Source organism: Solanum pennellii, chromosome 12, assembly GCF_001406875.1.
Source record: "Solanum pennellii chromosome 12, SPENNV200".
NCBI classification, from domain to species: Eukaryota; Viridiplantae; Streptophyta; class Magnoliopsida; order Solanales; family Solanaceae; genus Solanum; species Solanum pennellii.
In genome coordinates this window covers 17208245-17226913 of record NC_028648.1, presented here as the reverse complement: position 1 = coordinate 17226913, position 18669 = coordinate 17208245, and the positions used below count along the sequence as shown (strand labels likewise).

The window sequence follows — 18669 nt, the reverse complement described above, 5'->3', positions numbered from 1 at the left end:
TATATATATATATATATATATATATATATATATAATAGGAGAATTGGTATAATGTTTATATTATAAAGAATGACCTAGTTTCCTTTTTAGTTTGTTTTTAAAAAAAATAACCCCTCTTCTTTTTTTGAAACACTTTAACTACAACTTTGCACATAACATGTTTAAGGTCACAAGATTAAAGGACATTTTAATACATTTATTGACACCCAATTTTGACCGACCTTTAACCATTTTTAGGAATACTATTCGATTAAATACGTATTTTAAAATTTATTTAAAGTTAGAATTTTTAGTCGATTTCTCTTGAAAATTATATGTTTTACTTTATAAAATTATCGTAAATATTATTAAAATATTTTAAAATTATTAATGAATTTCGAATGTTTTAAAATTTAAGTGATCTTCAATTATATAAAAAAATATTTTAATATATGTCGTATTTTAATTAAATAGCAATTCCTAAATTTTCTCAAAATCATTTAAATCCTAACTATTTTATTCTATTTTCTTTCAATGCTAGCAACTCCAATTCAAATTTTATTCCAATATAATCACTATGTCATTTCAATTCTAGCCAATTCAATTGCAATTTAGCCATTCCAATCCTCCAACCAATTTGATTTTAATTCTTCATCTTTTAATCTCATCCGACCATCTTTAAAATAAATCCTAGATCGAATCCAAGCCCTTTATCTCTTATTAAATCAACGGTTGTGATTAAATCTCCTAATCTCTTACACCAAAAGACCCCAAAACCTAAAAATTCAATTCATTCTCCCCCTCTCCCTCTCTCAAAACAGCCGCCCCCTCCTCTCTTCATTCTTTTTCCCTCTCTTCCTCCCGTCGCTCCTCCCCTCTTTTTCTTCCCCCTCTTTTTTTCCTTTTGTCCTTTCTCCCCTTCCCGTCTCTTCTCTTCCCCTTCCCTTCCCCTTCCTTCTCTCCATTTTCCAAGCGAGAGCAGCGAACGACTACAAAGCAGCAACACCGGCAACAGCAGCCAGCAGCTGCGACCAGCAGCCCAGCGCCACCCGTCTTTCCTCTCTTTCCGGCCTCTACCTCCCTTCCCCTTCTTTATCTTTTCTCCTTCTTCTTTTGCAGGAGCAGCAGCTGCCAGCCAGCCATAGGCGACCGGCGCAGGCATCAGCACAGGCGAAGACGACCATCGTCCGATGAGAATGGTCACCGAACCACCAGGTAGCAGCTCCGACAACAACTACTCGGCGAAGCCTTGTGGAAAATTCGAGTTGGTCAAAGACGGATCTTCAACAGATCCGTCCAAGTAAGCTTTCTAGTTCAAACTTCTTAGTTTAAATTATGAAATTGTTGATTTTGAGTTTGTTTGCATAAATATCTAAAAAAAAAAGTGATGTCTTTGTTCTTGAGTTTGTAGAGTTGTTAAGATATCAATGTTCTTGTTTGAATATATTTTGCCCCATCCTGAATTGGTGTCAATTTGTTCATGAGCTTAATCATTAAAATTTTATTATATGATTAAATCAATTTGTCAAGATTTAGTAGTATTCTAAGTACATGCTCACTAATTACCGTTTGCTTAATACAGTTTATTTGTGCATGATCGCTTCTTTTAATTTTTGAGATAATTAGCATATCTATGTCATAATCTGGTGTTTTAAATGCTTGATTTGAGAAACATGGATATGTCACCTTTCGCAAGTCAAGTCACTCTCCAAAATAGTCCTCCAGATTACTCTACTTCTCAAAGTCAACCAAGCTCCCTTCAAATGCCTCCAAAGACCATCTACTTTCCAAATCACCCATATCCTCCTCAACATCATGCATATGCTCCTAAACCTCAACACTTACTTTACACCCGCATCATCCTACTATGCAAGCTCCTCAATACGAAACACCTCTGCACCAAGTTCCCTGGCATCATGCGCCTCTCATACCACTTCCAATCCCTCCATATCAATGTCTCTGTACCAAAGGCCTCCTATGCCATATCGACAACCAACATATCATGGACACAATGCCAAAGTCGTCACTCGACCGCATATCCGCGAAAACCTCTTCAGGGTTGAGGAGAGACTTGACAAAACTTATACTTTTCTGACTGAGCCTATAGGCCAACTTTATGAAAAGCTAAGGATCGCTGGTCACATCGCTCCCATCAATGAAATAAGGATGATTACGCGTGCATCGTGGATTGAACCCTCCAAGATTTGTGCTTATCATTCAGGAATGGAAGGACATACAATAGAAGAATGTCGTGATCTGAAAGACAAAATTCAACAACTGATTGATACTAAGGTCATATGCTTGGAGGACTTTGCAACAAAGGAAGTTCAAATGTGAACGCACCAAAGTCTACTTGATCCAGTTTCCCAAATAAGTCTTGCGCCATTTAAGTTCATGTTTTCCACATTCAGACACCCATGATAACATATGGACAAATAAAGTTGGTCTAAATCTACCATTCAATTGCTGCTCAAGAATGTTCTCAATATCTCGCTTATGTTCTTTTTGTAATTTGGAACTACGTCAGACCTGATTCCCATTTAAGAGGGGATACGTAGGCGCTCCTATGGATTTCGGTCTTATTATAAATAAAAATTTCATTTTCCGCTTCTATTGATAACTGGGGCAGAATTTTTGAGAGGGTCTCAAAAATTCCATCAAGATTTCTCCTCGCACATCTCCATACTGGGGCGGAATTTTTGAGTTACTCAAAATTCCATCAAAATATTTCTTCTCAACAAGCGGGGCAGAATTTTGAGAGGATCTCAAAATTGCTGAAAATCAAGACTGGGTAGAAAATTTTAAGAGAATCTCAAAAATTCAACAGTCAAGCTACAACTACAACAAATCAGAATGACAGAAGTTCTACCCTGGGGCAGAAATTTTGCGGGGATCTCAAACTTTCAACAACACTGCGAAGAACATTCTATCAGACACCAAAAGGAGCACGCTGTGCCAAATCATGGACACAGAACCTCCCCCCTTTAAATTAACTATTTTTCTTTGAATGCAGAAAATACAGGTATATATACAAAGGCAACTTCAACAATCAACATACCACTTTTGAGTCCGACAAATGACACTCGACCCTCCCAACAAGGCGGATATCCAAGCTATTACATAGATATCCAAGCTATTACATACCCTCCTCAATCAACTATGAAATTGCACTATGCCTGAGATCTATGCTTGCATGATTACATTATGCCCGAGATTGACTTATGCTCGAAGAATTGCATCATTGCATGTGCTCGAAGAATTGCATCATTGCATGTGCTCGATACTTCATGTGCCCGAAGAAATGCATCGTTGCATGTGCTCGATATTACATTGTGCCCGAAGAAACGCATCATTGCATGTGCCCGATAATGCATGTGCCCAAGAAATGCATCATTAGATGTGCCCGATATTACATTGTGCCCGAAGAAATGCATCATTGCATGTGCCCGATATTACATTGTGCCCGAAGAAACGCATCATTGCATGTGCCCGATAATGCATGTGCCCGAAGAAATGCATCATTGCATTGTGCTTGATAATGCATGTGCCTGAAGATATGCATCATTTCATCGTGCCCGAGACTACATTGTGCCCGAAGTTTGCATAAGCCCAAGATTGCATCGTGAAGTTTGCATGTGCCCGAATCAAATCAAGTCACAAGTATCAACATATGCCAAAAAAAGATACGCTCTCTTTACTCATTAGTTATATTCCAAAGGCGTCATCTTTCATGGCCTGCGGACTTCATGTCATGGCCTGAGGACTTATTTTATGCTTATCATGTTCCTAAGGCATCATAGTCCAAAGGCATCATCTTTCATGACTTGCGGACATCATATCATGGCCTAAGGATTTAATTTCTGTCTAGCATGATCTGAAGGTGTCATAGTCTAAAGGCGTCATTTTCATGGCCTACAGACAACATTTTTATGGCCTGAGGATACACTTTGCATATCATGGCCCTAGACATCATAGCCTAAGACATCATTTTTCATAGTCTTATGGCAAACATCATGGTCGACATGGGAAATTGCATCATATTTACATTACCGCTTATTTTGATACATCTACTCTAATCACTCTGCTTAAGTCATATTATAAGTTACAACTGTGCAGATTACAGACAAAGCCGCCTTCTGAACTGTTGTTCCCTTGCTTACAAACAAAGGCTTCGACAAATTCTTGGCTACTCGCATTATCGTTTCGCTACTTAGCTACCGTTCAGACTACCATTGAGATATTGTCAGACTCAACTCGCTACTGTGACCTACCTTTTCTTCAGTTGGGATCGTCTGCCTCAAAATGACATTTAGGCTCGTCCGCCTTATAATTGGACTTCTAGGATCTTCCGCCTTATAATGCAAAATCTAGGCTCGTCCGCCTTACAATGCGACATTTAGGCTCGTCCGCCTTACAATGCGATATCTAGGCTCGTCCGCCTTACAATGCGACATTTAGGTTCGTCCGCCTTACAATGCGACATTTTGGCTCGTTCACCTTACAATGCGACATCTAGGCTCGTCCGCCTTAAAATGCGACATTTAGACTCGTCCTCCTTATAGGATATTTAGGCCCGTCTTCCTTAAAACGACAATTAGGCTCGTCCATATAATAGGACATTTAGGCCGTCTGCCTTAAAAGGACATTTAGGCTCGTCTGCCTTAAAATGACATTTAGGTCGTCCGCCTTAAAATGACATTTAGGCCGTCCGCCTTAAAATGACACTTAGGCTCGTTCGTCTTAAAATGACGTTTAGACTCTTCTGCCTCGCAACATGATGCTTATGTACATCTACCTTACAACCAGACATTCCCGTCTATATTATTATATCGCTATATTATCAGATCTATTGGAGTTTGACGTTATTCTTCGGAGATGGGTTTTAATCCTTCAAGAACTCAAGCCAAAGACTATCAAGGCTTGCATTACGTCTCAAAACAGATATGCTTCTTATCACCTCTTGTCATTTATTAAGAACTCATATTTTTTCATTGTTGGTCATACTTTATCTATTTATAAGCTAACATTTTACCTAGAATTTGCAGATATAATCGATCGCCCCTTGATTACAATTATCATGCTATCATCTATCTATCGCAACAAAGACCCTATCAATTCTTTGTTACTCATACTCCGAACCTTGCTCAAAGGCTGATAACCTCACTCTATCATACTCTTCTCGCTTCTTTGTCATGCTCTTTTAGCCTCTCAATCTCTGTCTTCTCGCTACTCTAATCTTATCCATTCAAGCAGATATTGTGCCCTCTGAATACCTTAGCGCTCTTTCAACTTTTAAGAGTTTCATTTGCTCTTGAATCTAGAACTACACACGACCTGATTCTCGTATAACCAGAGATATGTAGGCGGCTTAATACCAATGTCTTGGTTGTACCCTTTTTCAACTCTATATCGCTTCATTTGATCCCACTGATATCGGTCATCGGTCGGACAAAATCGGCTACTAAGTCAACGTTGATTGCCTGAGAATTCATTCTTCATTCTCAATGAACCAAGGGGCAGCTTTTGACACCCAATTTTGACCGACCTTTAACCATTTTTAGGAATACTATTCGATTAAATACGTATTTTAAAATTTATTTAAAGTTAGAATTTTTAGTCGATTTCACTTGAAAATTATATATTTTAGTATGTTTTACTTTATAAAATTATCGTAAATATTATTAAAATATTTTAAAATTATTAATGAATTTCGAATGTTTTAAAATTTGAGTGATTTTCAATTATATAAAAAATATTTTAATATATGTAGTATTTTAATTAAATAGTAATTCCTAAATTTTCTCAAAATCATTTAAATCTTAACCTATTTTATTCTAATTTCTTTCAATGCTAGCAACTCCAATTCAAATTTTATTCCAATCATAATCACTATGTCATTTCAATTTTAGCCAATTCAATTGCAATTTTAGCCATTCCAATCCTCCCACCAATTTTAATTTTAATTCTTCATCTTTTAATCTCATCCGTCCATTTTTTTCCTTTTGTCCTTTCTCCCCTTCCCGTCTCTTCTCTTCCCCTTCCCTTCCCCTTCCTTCTCTCCATTTTGCAAGCGAGAGTAGCCGACGACTACAATGCAGCAACACCGGCAACAACAGCCAGCAGCTGCGACCAGCAGCCCAGCGCTGCCCGTCTCTCCTCTCTTTCCCGCCTCTACCTCCCTTCCCCTTCTTTTATCTTTTCTCCTTCTTCTTTTGCAGGAGAAGCAGCTGGCAGCCAGCCATAGGCGACCAGCGCAGGCAGCAGCACTGGCGAAGACGCCATCGTTCGATGAGAAGGGTCACCGGACCACCAGGTAGCAGCTCCGACAACAACTACTCGGCGAATTGGTCAAAGACGGATCTTCAACAGATCCGTCCAAGTAAGCTTTCTAGTTCAAACTTCTTAGTTTAAATTATGAAATTGTTGATTTTGAGTTTGTTTGCATAAATATCTAAAAAAAAAAGTGATGTCTTTGTTCTTGAGTTTGAAGAGTTGTTAAGATATCAATGTTCTTGTTTGAATATATTTTGCCCCATCCTGAATTGGTGTCTATTTGTTCATGAGCTTAATCATTAAAATTTTATTATATGATTAAATCAATTTGTCAAGATTTAGTAGTATTCTAAGTACATGCTCACTAATTACCGTTTGCTTAATACAGTTTATTTGTGCATGATCGCTTCTTTTAATTTTTGAGATAATTAGCATATCTATGTCATAATTTGGTGTTTTAAATGCTTGATTTGAGAAAATTACTCATAATAATTAATTGATTATAAAATAGTGATTTGGTAACTTTTCATATTTATGGATGTGGTGATCTGTTTGCATTGTTATTTGGTAGTCTCTAAAAGGCATGATTATCTTCTCCCTAAATATAATTGTTTTCACCTATTGTTGATATCAAGTAATTTAGTGTAGTAATGACTTTTAGTTGATTCTCTTAAAAAAATAAAAATATGAAAATTGGCGTATATTATTTTGATTTCTTTGGTAAAAGAATAAATAAATAAGTTGGGTGTATTTCTTGTGATGTGCTTAATTATCTTGCTTACATATTTGGTAAAAATAAATAAACTTACATTTGGTAAAAATAAATAAATAAATCAGAATATATTTTTGGGTCCTTCTCTATTTAAGGAAAATATATTGCTCTTCCTAATTCTTTCTTGTTTAAGTTTAGTAATATTTTTTTTCGATAATCTGATTTGGCTCTTAAATAAGAATAAGTTTAATTGATCTGTTTTTTCTTTTTTTTAAATTTACTGATTTCTTAATAATTTATATATGGTATATTAATATTGTTTTGGCTCCTCTTTATTTAAGGAAATATATATTCTTTTCTTATTTTATTACCTGCTTATAGTTGGTAAAAAATATTTAAATAATTTGGCTGATTTGAATCTTCTATTGAATTAGGAAATATGATAATTGATTGATTTCCTTTAAATATTTCTTTTCCTTATTTGTTCCTCTCTCTTCTACTATATAAAGAGATGCCCTTTTTATTCTTTGAGGATTTTCAATCTTTGAGAAGAACTCACATTCTCCCAACTCACGCTAACTCTTGCTACAATTTCTCTCATTCTCTCATTGCTCATACACGCATTCATTCTCTAAATTCATCACTCATTCTTATAATACTAGTTGATAATCTTTTCTGCATAATTGATTAGTCCTCTTTATTAATTTTAATTTGATTTTTTTTGCATAATTATAATATTTGTGTGTTGAGAAACGATACAACAAGGAAGCATCCAAATTAGTTTCATTATCCTTTTACGTTTGATGATATAACTATGGTTATTCTTTATCTCTTTTTGTGTGTTATTTACATATATATGAGAGTAATTTGCTACTATAAGTCTACTATATTACAATTATTTCTTCATCGTATATGTGTTACATTACCTCTTATTCCAGGTTTTGAACTTAGAGTTCAAGATGTTGGAGACTTGCCTAGAAATAACTGTGGACGAAGCCTCGTTCATTTTATTGTTATACATATGTTTATTCGCTCTTTATTTTTACTTGTAATATTTGTACAACTCTTTAACTCTGTATATAAAAAATAAAATATTTTGGGGGGTTCGCCTAAGGGAAGGGGATCACATGCTAATTTGTTGTTTATTTGCAACTCATTATGAAATCATTCCTATAGGATTTAAATAATAAGGTTAAATATCATGCTCATAGGATTCAACTAACAAAATCAAGGTTAATTAATTTTAATTATTCTCGCATGTTTCAACAACTTAAGCTTGGTAGTTCATTAATCAAGTTGACCTAATCTCAAATTGCTAATAAAATTACCATGCCAAATTGTTGAGAAACCTTTGTTATAACTTGATCGTGTTAATTAACTTGTCATGAATATGTGTTAAATCTTGTTTTCTATGTTAATTTTATCAATTGATTAATAATAAGCTAGTCATTATTTTGTGAGCTTTGAATAATATTAATCTTCAGCAGGCTTAGTGTTTTTTTTAAACTTTAAGTTTGTTAAAGAGTTTTAAAATAAGTAGATTTTAATAACTTTTGCATGTTAAAATCAGATTCTAATAATCTTAGTGGGTTAAATCGATTAGATTTTTTATGACGTTTTGTATACTAATAACTTTTTCAACATGCTCATACAGAAATCATGTCTATAGGATGTAAAGTAACAAATCAAATGTCAATTAGCCCGTTAAAATTGATTTTTAGCATGTTAAATAATTCAAATAAATTTTGTTTAATATTTTATGCTCATTATCAAATAATTTCTCAAATTTTTTTTTGTCACTTTGAATCAATCCATCTCTGCATGTATTTCCTAAAATCTATATCCATGTCATATTTGCCCTTATAATTAATCTTTGTTTTGTTATTGTAACTTTGTATGATCACACTTAACATGAAAACCTTCACAATTATATGTTGTTTGCAAGTATGTCTAATTAAAATTTAGAGGCCAAATTGAGACTTGTGTTGCTAAAATGACCGTCTTGTTTGATTTATTTGTTTGACTTGGTGTCGAGGAGGGCCTTATATTCTATTTTGTCTAAACCCACCCTTTAAGAGTCCAATGCCTCTTGGACAATAAAGTTGGGACGATTAGGCACTTTTAGGTACGAAATGCATGCGATGCTTGGGTAGGGGTAGCTGGCCCTACGGAGATGATGACATTGACTCATGCTTGAAAGACAAACTTTGGTTTTGTCTGTCCCTATACGGCATCCTATCGGAAAATAAAAAGGAAGTCGAGTGCTGATCCAAAAAAGTCTCTTAGAGTCTCCCTTCCCTTTTATCCCTTTACTTGTTTGGTTTAAATTATATTTATTTGGGGTAGATTAAAATAAAAATAATAAAATTATTTGCTTATTTATTTGTCTCTTTTCTATCCTCTCGCTTATCTCTTTTTTAATTGTTTAGTATATCTATTTTATTGTTATAACTTAATCTCGCATGTTTAAATATAATTAAGATAATAATGAGCTATTTGATTCAACTTGTTGCTATATCACCTAGTCTCACATGTTAGATTTAAATAAAATAATTTTAATTGTTAGTTTTTGCTATCACCTAGCCTTTATTAATTAATTGGTCAAAATAATAAAATGGTCTCATTTACTACATATTTCTTATCACCTAGCAAGCATGCTACTTAAATAAACTAATACATGAAGTGACCTTAATTGCTACTTGTAACCCCCACATAGATTGCATGAGATACGGCCAGGACCCACATTTGTGAACTTCGAGGGATGCCTAACACCTTCCCCTCGAGGTAATTTGAACCCTTACCCTGATCTCTGGCTCGTTGATCTTAGCTAGCCTTAGTTGGGTTAGGTAGGTGCCCTAACGCGCCTTAATTCGTTAGGTGGCGACTCCAAACTCAAAATCTTAAAAGATTTATTAGGTTGTGCACAAAACCCGTTTTTACGAGAAAATGGGGCACGACAACATTTGACATAACATTAATCTAGAACCACAAGATTAAATCATCTTTTTTCTTTTCTTGAACTATGTTCCAAGTCAAACTAAGTCATATTTTTCAAGTGGATAGAGTATTATTTTTGAGAAAATACATTCAGATAAGAGCTTCTTCGAATCACTATGTGGAACTAATGACGGTAGAAGATGATACATTATTTGTTTGGTGAGTAAAACATGTTCATGTGAAAGATTTCAATAGGAGTGAGATAACATGTCCACATTCAATTGTTATTTTTAATATGCAAAAGCCATACTGCTCTGAATATTACAAGCAAACAATCATATCATATCATATATTTATATAAAAGAGAATCTTAGGCCTGCCTACGTGGTGCTACCACAAATCAGAATTCTCTTTTGATTTGTTTATTTTCAAAACTAGTCTTCTCCCTTCATTAAAAGTTGTGATATTTATGAAAAGTTGCAACTTTAATAAATAATTGCTACTTTTATGAAAAGTTACGACTTTAATGAAGAGTTACGACTTTTATGAAAAAATGTGACTTTAATGAAAAGTTGCGACTTTTAAGAAAGGTTGTGACCTTTCCAAAGGGTTCCAAATTTTCTAAATAGTTGTAACCTTTGTGATAAGACACAATAAACATTTGTTTACACTACCCTTTGTTTTGTATACATAGAGGGATTTCCTTTCATTTTAAAATAACAAAAAATCTAAACCTCTTTTTCTTCTTCACAATTAAATATTTGTGTATGAGTGGCTCACTAACATCATTGCTTATATTAAGATTCTGGTATGTATTTTTACTGTCATTAATTAATGCTTATGTTATTAAGGATAAATGATTAAATGTAATAATTTTCATTTCCCTTATATAATTAATGTTTGTTACTAAGTAATTTTGTATGTAAGATAATATAGTGTTTTAGTTTTAATAAATAATAAGTCTTAAGTATTATTTTAAAATTATGTGATTTTGAATTTCCGCGTGAAGCTCGGGTAGTTTTACTAGTATTTATATAAAAAAGAATCTTAGTCCCGCCTACGTGGCGCCACTACAAACAAGAATTTTCTCTTAAATTTATTTATATCTAAAATTAACCTTCCTCTTTCATGAAAACATGTGACTTTTATGAAAAATTTCGACTTTAATAAAGAGTTGTGACTTTTACCAAAAGTTCTCATTTTTATGAAAAATTGTGACTTTAATGAAGAGTTGTGACTTCATTCAAAAGTTGTTTTATGAAAAGTTGCGACTTTAATAAAGAGTTGTGACTTTAAAAGTTGTGGTTTTAGGAAAGATTGTGAACTTTTCGAAGGGCTTCAACGTTTTCAAATAGTTGTATCCTTTCTGATAAGGCGCAATAAATATTTGTTCACACTATCCTTTGTTGTCTATAAATAGAGGGATTTCCTCTCATTTTAAAACAATAAAAAATTCTGATCTTCTTCTTCTACTTCCGCAAAATTAAATATTCATGTGCTTTGCTTCTGTTGAGTGACTACTGACACCTCTGTTTTTGTACATTCAGTGGACTCAATTTTATTCTTTTTTATTTCATTTTATTTTTACATATGCTAGTATATTTTTTTACACTCATTAATTTATGCATATGATATTAATTGTTGTTTTTGGATACATATTTAAAACTCTGTTGTTTATGTTTCTGCAAAGTTACTGTCTCCGGTTATATTGAGCATATACACATATAGTACGTAACTTAAGTATGTATAAAATAATTATTGTACTAACTTCAAGAATTCATGTTTTGATATTTCATATTAAATTCTATAACTTCAAGTACTATATATAAGCTTACATATTATCTATTTTTACATAGATATGAAATTTCTCACTTGTCAATTGAAGAAATTCATTATGCAAGTTCAAAAGTTATAATTACTTTAATCTTCAAGCATAATATTTTTTTGAATATTTTAACTGTTGACATCCAATTTTGATCTTCCGCTATAAGAATTAATTAACGAGTTTCTTAATTCTAAACATTTTGAAATAATTAGACATTATAAAGTTTAAAATGTTTTAATGTTATTTTAAATTAATCTTATCACTTCTTATAATTTTTAGATGATATTTACATAATTATATGTTGATTTGTATATTTTACAAAATTTTTCGAAAATCATCTCGAAAAAGGATTTAAATTTTAGTAAGTATTTTATTAAGTTAGTTAAGTTTGAAATTATGGTTATTATTTCGACTCATTAGTTTAAAATTAAATTAGTTATTTTATTTTGTCAAAGATTGAGAAGGTCGTTAGTTAATTTCTTTGGGTTAGTTTAATAGAGTCTAGCCATATTTTGTCATAAAAATAACACTCCACACACATTTAAGATGATATATATCAAGTTATAAACTTATTTTTTAAAAATAAACTACTTATAGCAGATTATTATCGAATTATAGCATATCAATAAAAAATATATTAATTAAAATAATTATTGAAATAATAATTAATTTATTTAAATAATTACTTTTATTTTTTCAGTTACCTTTTTAAAACCAAACTCTTTAAATTTTTATTGATTAATTATACAGTTACCTTTTACAATTTTAACTTTTAAAATAAATAAGAAATTATTATTAATTAAATTTCACATTATATAGTTACCTTTTTAAAGACAAAAACTAAATAATAGGGATTTGATTTTAATTTACACCCTATTTTACAGCTACCCAATAACTAACCACCCCCATTTAAATCAATACACGACAACCTTCCCCCAATATACTCAATCTTCCCCAACATGCCTAAAACATCATCTTCCCCAAATCCCCTTACTGTTCCCAAATCTTCCCATTATCCCTCACATATCAGTTCATCCCCGAAATCAAACATCCATACTAAGTTCGTATAGAATGTCGAAGAAAGGTAGTGAAACCCCACGTAAAAGTAGAAGATTGGTCGATGAATCAAGATCTGATTACTTTCATGCTCCTTCATTCAACATTTTGTTACAAACTCAAACACAAAAAACAACTGGTAAAGAGAAGTCTAGATTAGTGAAATCGAAGATGGAAAAAAACAAAAACTAAGAGGCAAAGGAAAGAGGGAAGAAGAGGAAAGGAAAAGAAATTCAAACATTATCTGAATCCAAGTCTGATTTTGCTTAAGAATTAATAAAGATGAAAAATAAACAAAAACAAAGAGGCAAAGGAAAGAGGGAAGAAGAAGAAAGAAAAAGAAATTCAAACATCATCTGAATCCGAGTCTGATTTTGCTGACAAATTAATAAATACAAAATCAAAAAAGCAAAAGGCATTGAAATTGGTAGGTCAGAGATACAAGCCACAAATAAACCAAAAAAAGTTGTTAAGGTCAATAAAAAGATTTTTTCAAATTTCAATTAAAATGTACTATTTAAGTGTGTTTAATTTTGATTTTATTTGTCAATACATGAAATTTGTATGATTTATATATGAGTTGAGGTTTTAGTATTGTATATTATAATTATATATGAATATCGTATGATTTAATCTTGTATGATTTGTGAATATATAATTGGATTACAACAAAGTATGTTTTTTGATAAATAATAATGTATTAATGTTGTATGATTTTGTGTATAAAATAATTACTATATTTCACTATAGGAATGTATGCATTAATGTATTAACTTTGTATGCTATGTGTATGAAATGCTATATTGTCTATTACAATATTAGTGTATGAATAATGTATTAATGTTGTATGTCGTATATTTTTTACTTTTATTATAAGTATTACAACTGTATATTTTATGTTTTGATTTTGATGTATGAATTAATGTAGTGATGAATTAATGTAATGCTATTGTTTAAGTAGTAGTGTATAGTTTAAAAGTCATAAATTTTTTTTTTTTAAAAATCAAATATGTATTAATATTGTATTCATTGTGTATGAACTGATGTACAATTTTTTTATGCTTTGTGTATGAATTGAATTGGATGTCCATTTAACATAGCAGTGTATATATGATTTTATATGACATTATATAGTATGATAAACGTATTAATTTAATTTTACCAATTTTATAGGAGAAGAAAATACAAACACATTTGTCTTCATGTATTAACATGAATGTGTTTGCGGATCTGTTGACCTTCCTAGGTCAAGACAAGTTTCAAAAATTCTTACAAGAAACACCGTTTGAATTTTTTTACGATTTGCATAACATAAAAATCCAATGTCAATTGTTACGACATATATTTCTTCTTGAAACTGAAAATGTCAGGGATGACATGTTTGTTATAAATGTAAATGATACAGAGGTACATTTTGGGTTAAGGGAATTTGTTGCTGTAACCGGTCTGAAATGTGGACCAATTTCTGATTATGTATCTGATCCTATCAAAATAATTCATACAAACTTCTTACACATTTAATATATCATTCACTGGCATATATACTATTTCAATTAAACAAAAAGAATATAGTTTCTATACAAAATTAATACAAAATATATATTATAATTTCAACGGAAACATATATTGTAAGTTCAATAAAATATAAACTTTCATACACAATTGATACAAGTTTCTTATAAATTTCATACACAATTAATACAATTTTCATACTTAACCAGTACACAGAATTATATCTTCTTACTTTTTGAATATTATCTGAGTAGGTTTTACCATTAAATACAAATTTTATATAATTTTCAGACATTATTCATACATTTGTCATACTTCACCTGTACAAAGAATTATATCTAATTATTATTTATCTAGTTAATAAACATACTGTACGTTTTTCTATTTTCTTCACAAATCAATTAACACGCGAATCTTCAATTTAATTACAGCTCAAACACATTTACATTTACTTATTGTTTTTCAAAATATAAGATACGTAACATAATTGTTTATCCAAAAAAAAGAACATACAAACTATATTTCAGATCTAACAATAATAAAAAAATCGAACACTTTTATGCATGTACAAAACAACAAATGTAATTAAAACCAACAATTCATAATTAAAACAAACAAAGCATAATTAAAACCAATATGATGAATTCCACTTTCCACCATGTTTAATTAATATCGACACATTGTTCTCCATCAAATCAAATCAAATTGTTTCCAACGCCAAAATTTCTTCAACTACTAATAAAAAACGAAACTAAAATCTACAAATCTCAAAAGAATCGTGAAATTTTGGGAAGAAAATGACTTGTATGTTCATGCCATTCTGATAGAGCTTTTTAAGGAATTAAATAAAAAATTAATACCATTTAAACTAATTAGAGAGAATTAAGGCAACTAACTAATCTAAAAGTTTTTCAAATCCCTTAAAACGTCTAATTTATTAACAGTAATTAATAATTATATTTAATTTATTTAATAAAAGATCCCATTTTCCATTATTAATTTGTCCGTTTTTTTAATTTATTTTTTTTATTTTAACAACTCTTTTTAATAATTTAAAATTAACATTATATATATTTTTTAAAAATGCTATAGCTTGAGACAATGAAATTCAAACTCTAATACTATAACTTGAGAATATTATTATAGAAAATGCTATATACCTAATTTAATCTAATTTGTCACTTCAAGTTCACATTGACTACCTTTTAATACAATTTGTCGTGACCTTAAATCCCAACCAATTTTCCGTTGATTCGGCCCAATTCCATTATCAATAAAAGATCCCATCAGCAATGCAATTTTCCAGCAGCAGAATAATGTGTACAACAATACCAAATATCCGACCCAGCCTCGTTTTTCTTTTCTTCTTCTTCCTCAACGCGAATGAACCCAAAATCTCGATCCAAAAAATCAGGCAGGCCCAAATCGCAAGCCAGTCCAGCAAATCGACCCGAAAGTACTGTGTGGTTCCTTTGTTTTCTTCCTCAACGTCCCTATCTTCGTACATATGCAGCAGCAAAGCAGTATTGCCTTGTCCTCGCCAGTGTGAGATCGCGCCACATCGATGCTTCTAGGACTGAGGACTGATTATGACCGCTTGCGTCCTTATTTGCTTTTAGTCTTTTCCTGGAAATTTGGCTTTTGGTACAAGAGACAGTTGTCTCCCCGTCCCTTGGGGGAGAAATTTGAACTGAAATTGGGTGGGGGTTCCAATTTTTCCCTTCATCTTTCCCCCTCAATTTCGACCTAATTTCACCTCTATATAAAACCTCTCTTCTCATCCGTAATGGAGGTTATGTTTCAGCTGGAAAAATTCAGTGTTAGGAGAAGTCAGTGGAGATTTTGAGTCTTAAATTTTTAAGGAAGAAAAAGTGCTAGTAACGTTAAGAAAATATTAGCCAGGAATTATATTTTCGCTCGAGGCTCAAAGTTGTGGATGGGAGATCGTGACTCTGCTCGTTCTTGTCTCCTTCGCTGCCCTAGAAGAGGTAAAACCATTTTGGTACTAATTCATTTCGGTTAGTCTCGGCTCGTAGAGTGAAAACTTATTTCTGTTGATTCTTTATCTTTATTTGTTTGGTCTACTATTGTTGTTTAAGGTCTCTCCGTCTCCTCGTTTGTCAATATGTTTTAGTAGGATATGTAGAACACTTGTATTTAGTGTAAATTTGAGCCTTCCTTGTTCGCAATGTTTATTTACTATGCTTACCATGATTTGGTGGTTCGTCAAGCTTGATTTTGGTTAGGACGGCTGAAGTAATTTTGTTGGTTGCCATTTCGATCCTTTTGGTCTTTAAACGTCGTTTTCTTTTCAAATATAAGAATAGACTTCTAAACTAGTCAATATGAAGCTTATCTGTTATTTCACCCTTACCTTATTGATCTGTCATCTTATTGTTTTTCCTTGTTATGTTTATTTTGCTTTTTCTTATCGTATCACTATGTTGGTTAGCTCTGCTTATTTCTCTGTGATGTTGTTCCTCTAAGATCTTTCTTTTTTGTTTCATGTCTTTGTTCATTTTTTTTTTGTATACGAAGCCTACATAAAATGATTGTCTAGTGCTTATATTTAAGTCGTCATTAATTGATGATGCTTGACTGTCTCCTCTATGTTGTTTTGAGATTTGCAACTTCGCTACTGGAATGATCTTTGAGTCAAGTCTCCTCTCCGTTCATTTTATGCTTTCTTTCAAAAAATTGTTATTATTTGTGAGCGGAGTGTGTGAAAACTTGATTTTATTCTCTTTTTCTTTTAATTTCGATTATGTTAGTGTGTGACCCGCAAAACTATCTGATGGTTCTGTTCACGGCCTAATCTTTAATGGTTCACTTTCATTACATGCCAGAAAATCCATGGCTCTAGTTAAAAATATGTAATATCGAAAATTAAATTTGTTGGTTCAGTTTTGTGCCTTACCAGTACAATCTTGTCAACTGAAGTTTGGTGTTGACTTTGTTCTTAGAATACATTACTGTTTTGTTTTCTCAATTGTTACTGCTATTATTATATATATTTTTCTTTCTTTCTTTTCCTTTTCTAGCATGAAACATGTGTAAGATAGTTCATTCTTTGGTGCCTTAAAATTGCTATTCTAATTTAGTTTATTATAAATTGCTGTTGACGTCCGATCACTATTCTAATGCATTAATATGCTCTTATGGATGTTGATTTCTTTTCCCCTTCCTGCCTGCTTTGTTTTATCCCTATTAGTGGCTAATAAAATTGTGTCGTGCATTGTGGTGATATTTAGATAGTACTATTTATTTCGTTTCAGTATTTTTTAATATGAAATCATTGAGTGACCTCTTATACTTATTTCATTTTGTTTGCATGTGAAATTGGCTTCGAGTTCACGAAGAACTCCTTTCTTCCCTAGTATTTGCTGAGAGCCATTAAGGCTCGAATCTTTTATCGAGTTAGTCTATTAAATTGCAGAATAAGTTCCTAAAAGGCGTACAGGTCCCGAAGTGAAGGAGATCGAAGTGGAGGAAGTCGAAGAGAGTGGTCTATAGATGCCTAAATTTATTTCTTGAAGTTCTGTATTTTGTTATTTTTGGGCTTCAGCCCTTGTGCTTTTTATTATTTATTGTTGTTGTTAGTTTTTAGGACAGGTAACATTGAAGTGGGCCAAAACCCAAAACAAAATGGGTCCAAATACCGGTCTAGGCGGACAGAAATCGAATCTGGGCCCAATTGAACTCTCTCCCTCTCTCTTTACTTTACTGCGTATTTATTTGTTAAATATTTGCCGTTAGTTTTAGGTTAAAGAGTTCAAATCACCACAAGGCACTATTACGTTTTAATGATTCAAACTAAGTCGACATTCACTAAATGGATTTAAAATAATAAATTTTGCAAGTTGGACGCCTCACTTAGATAAATAAGTTGCTTTTCTTCACTCTTTTTAAAGGATTTCAAATGAATTAAAGCAAAGACAAATAAGTTAGTTGTTGGATAATTGCAAGTTAGCAAATATTTTAGGTGCCGTAAAAATCTTCCTAAAATATTAATAGAAACCCCCGACCCCCCTTAAACATTTTTAATCGATTTCCTGTTTTAACCGATTGAAAAACTAAGTTTTCTTGTTTTTCTTTAAAAATTAAGTGGCGACTCTAACAAGTCAAAATAACTCTAAAAATAATAACATTTTTTTCTGTAAATAAAACAGAATGGTGACTCTGCTGTAGATTTGGAGGATAACTTTAAAACTAAACTTATTTGGCTATGTGAACTAACTCTGTACTTGTTTCTTTATTGTATTATTGAAATTATTGCACTTTCATGGTATCAACTTCGCCAAACGGCAAAATAGTTTGCAATAGAACAAAGGGAGTTACGTGGATTACCATGGCTTCCTTCAGAAAACGCACAAGT

General features: G+C 32.1%; 1 long non-coding RNA gene across 1 annotated transcript; it reads left to right on the top strand.

Moving 5' to 3' along the window:
* Positions 1-15464: 15464 nt before the first annotated feature.
* Positions 15465-17998, top strand: LOC107005789. Its single transcript, XR_001454939.2, has 2 exons — positions 15465-16282; positions 17731-17998. It is a non-coding gene; the product is annotated as an uncharacterized LOC107005789 (long non-coding RNA).
* The last annotated feature ends 671 nt before the right edge of the window (positions 17999-18669 follow it).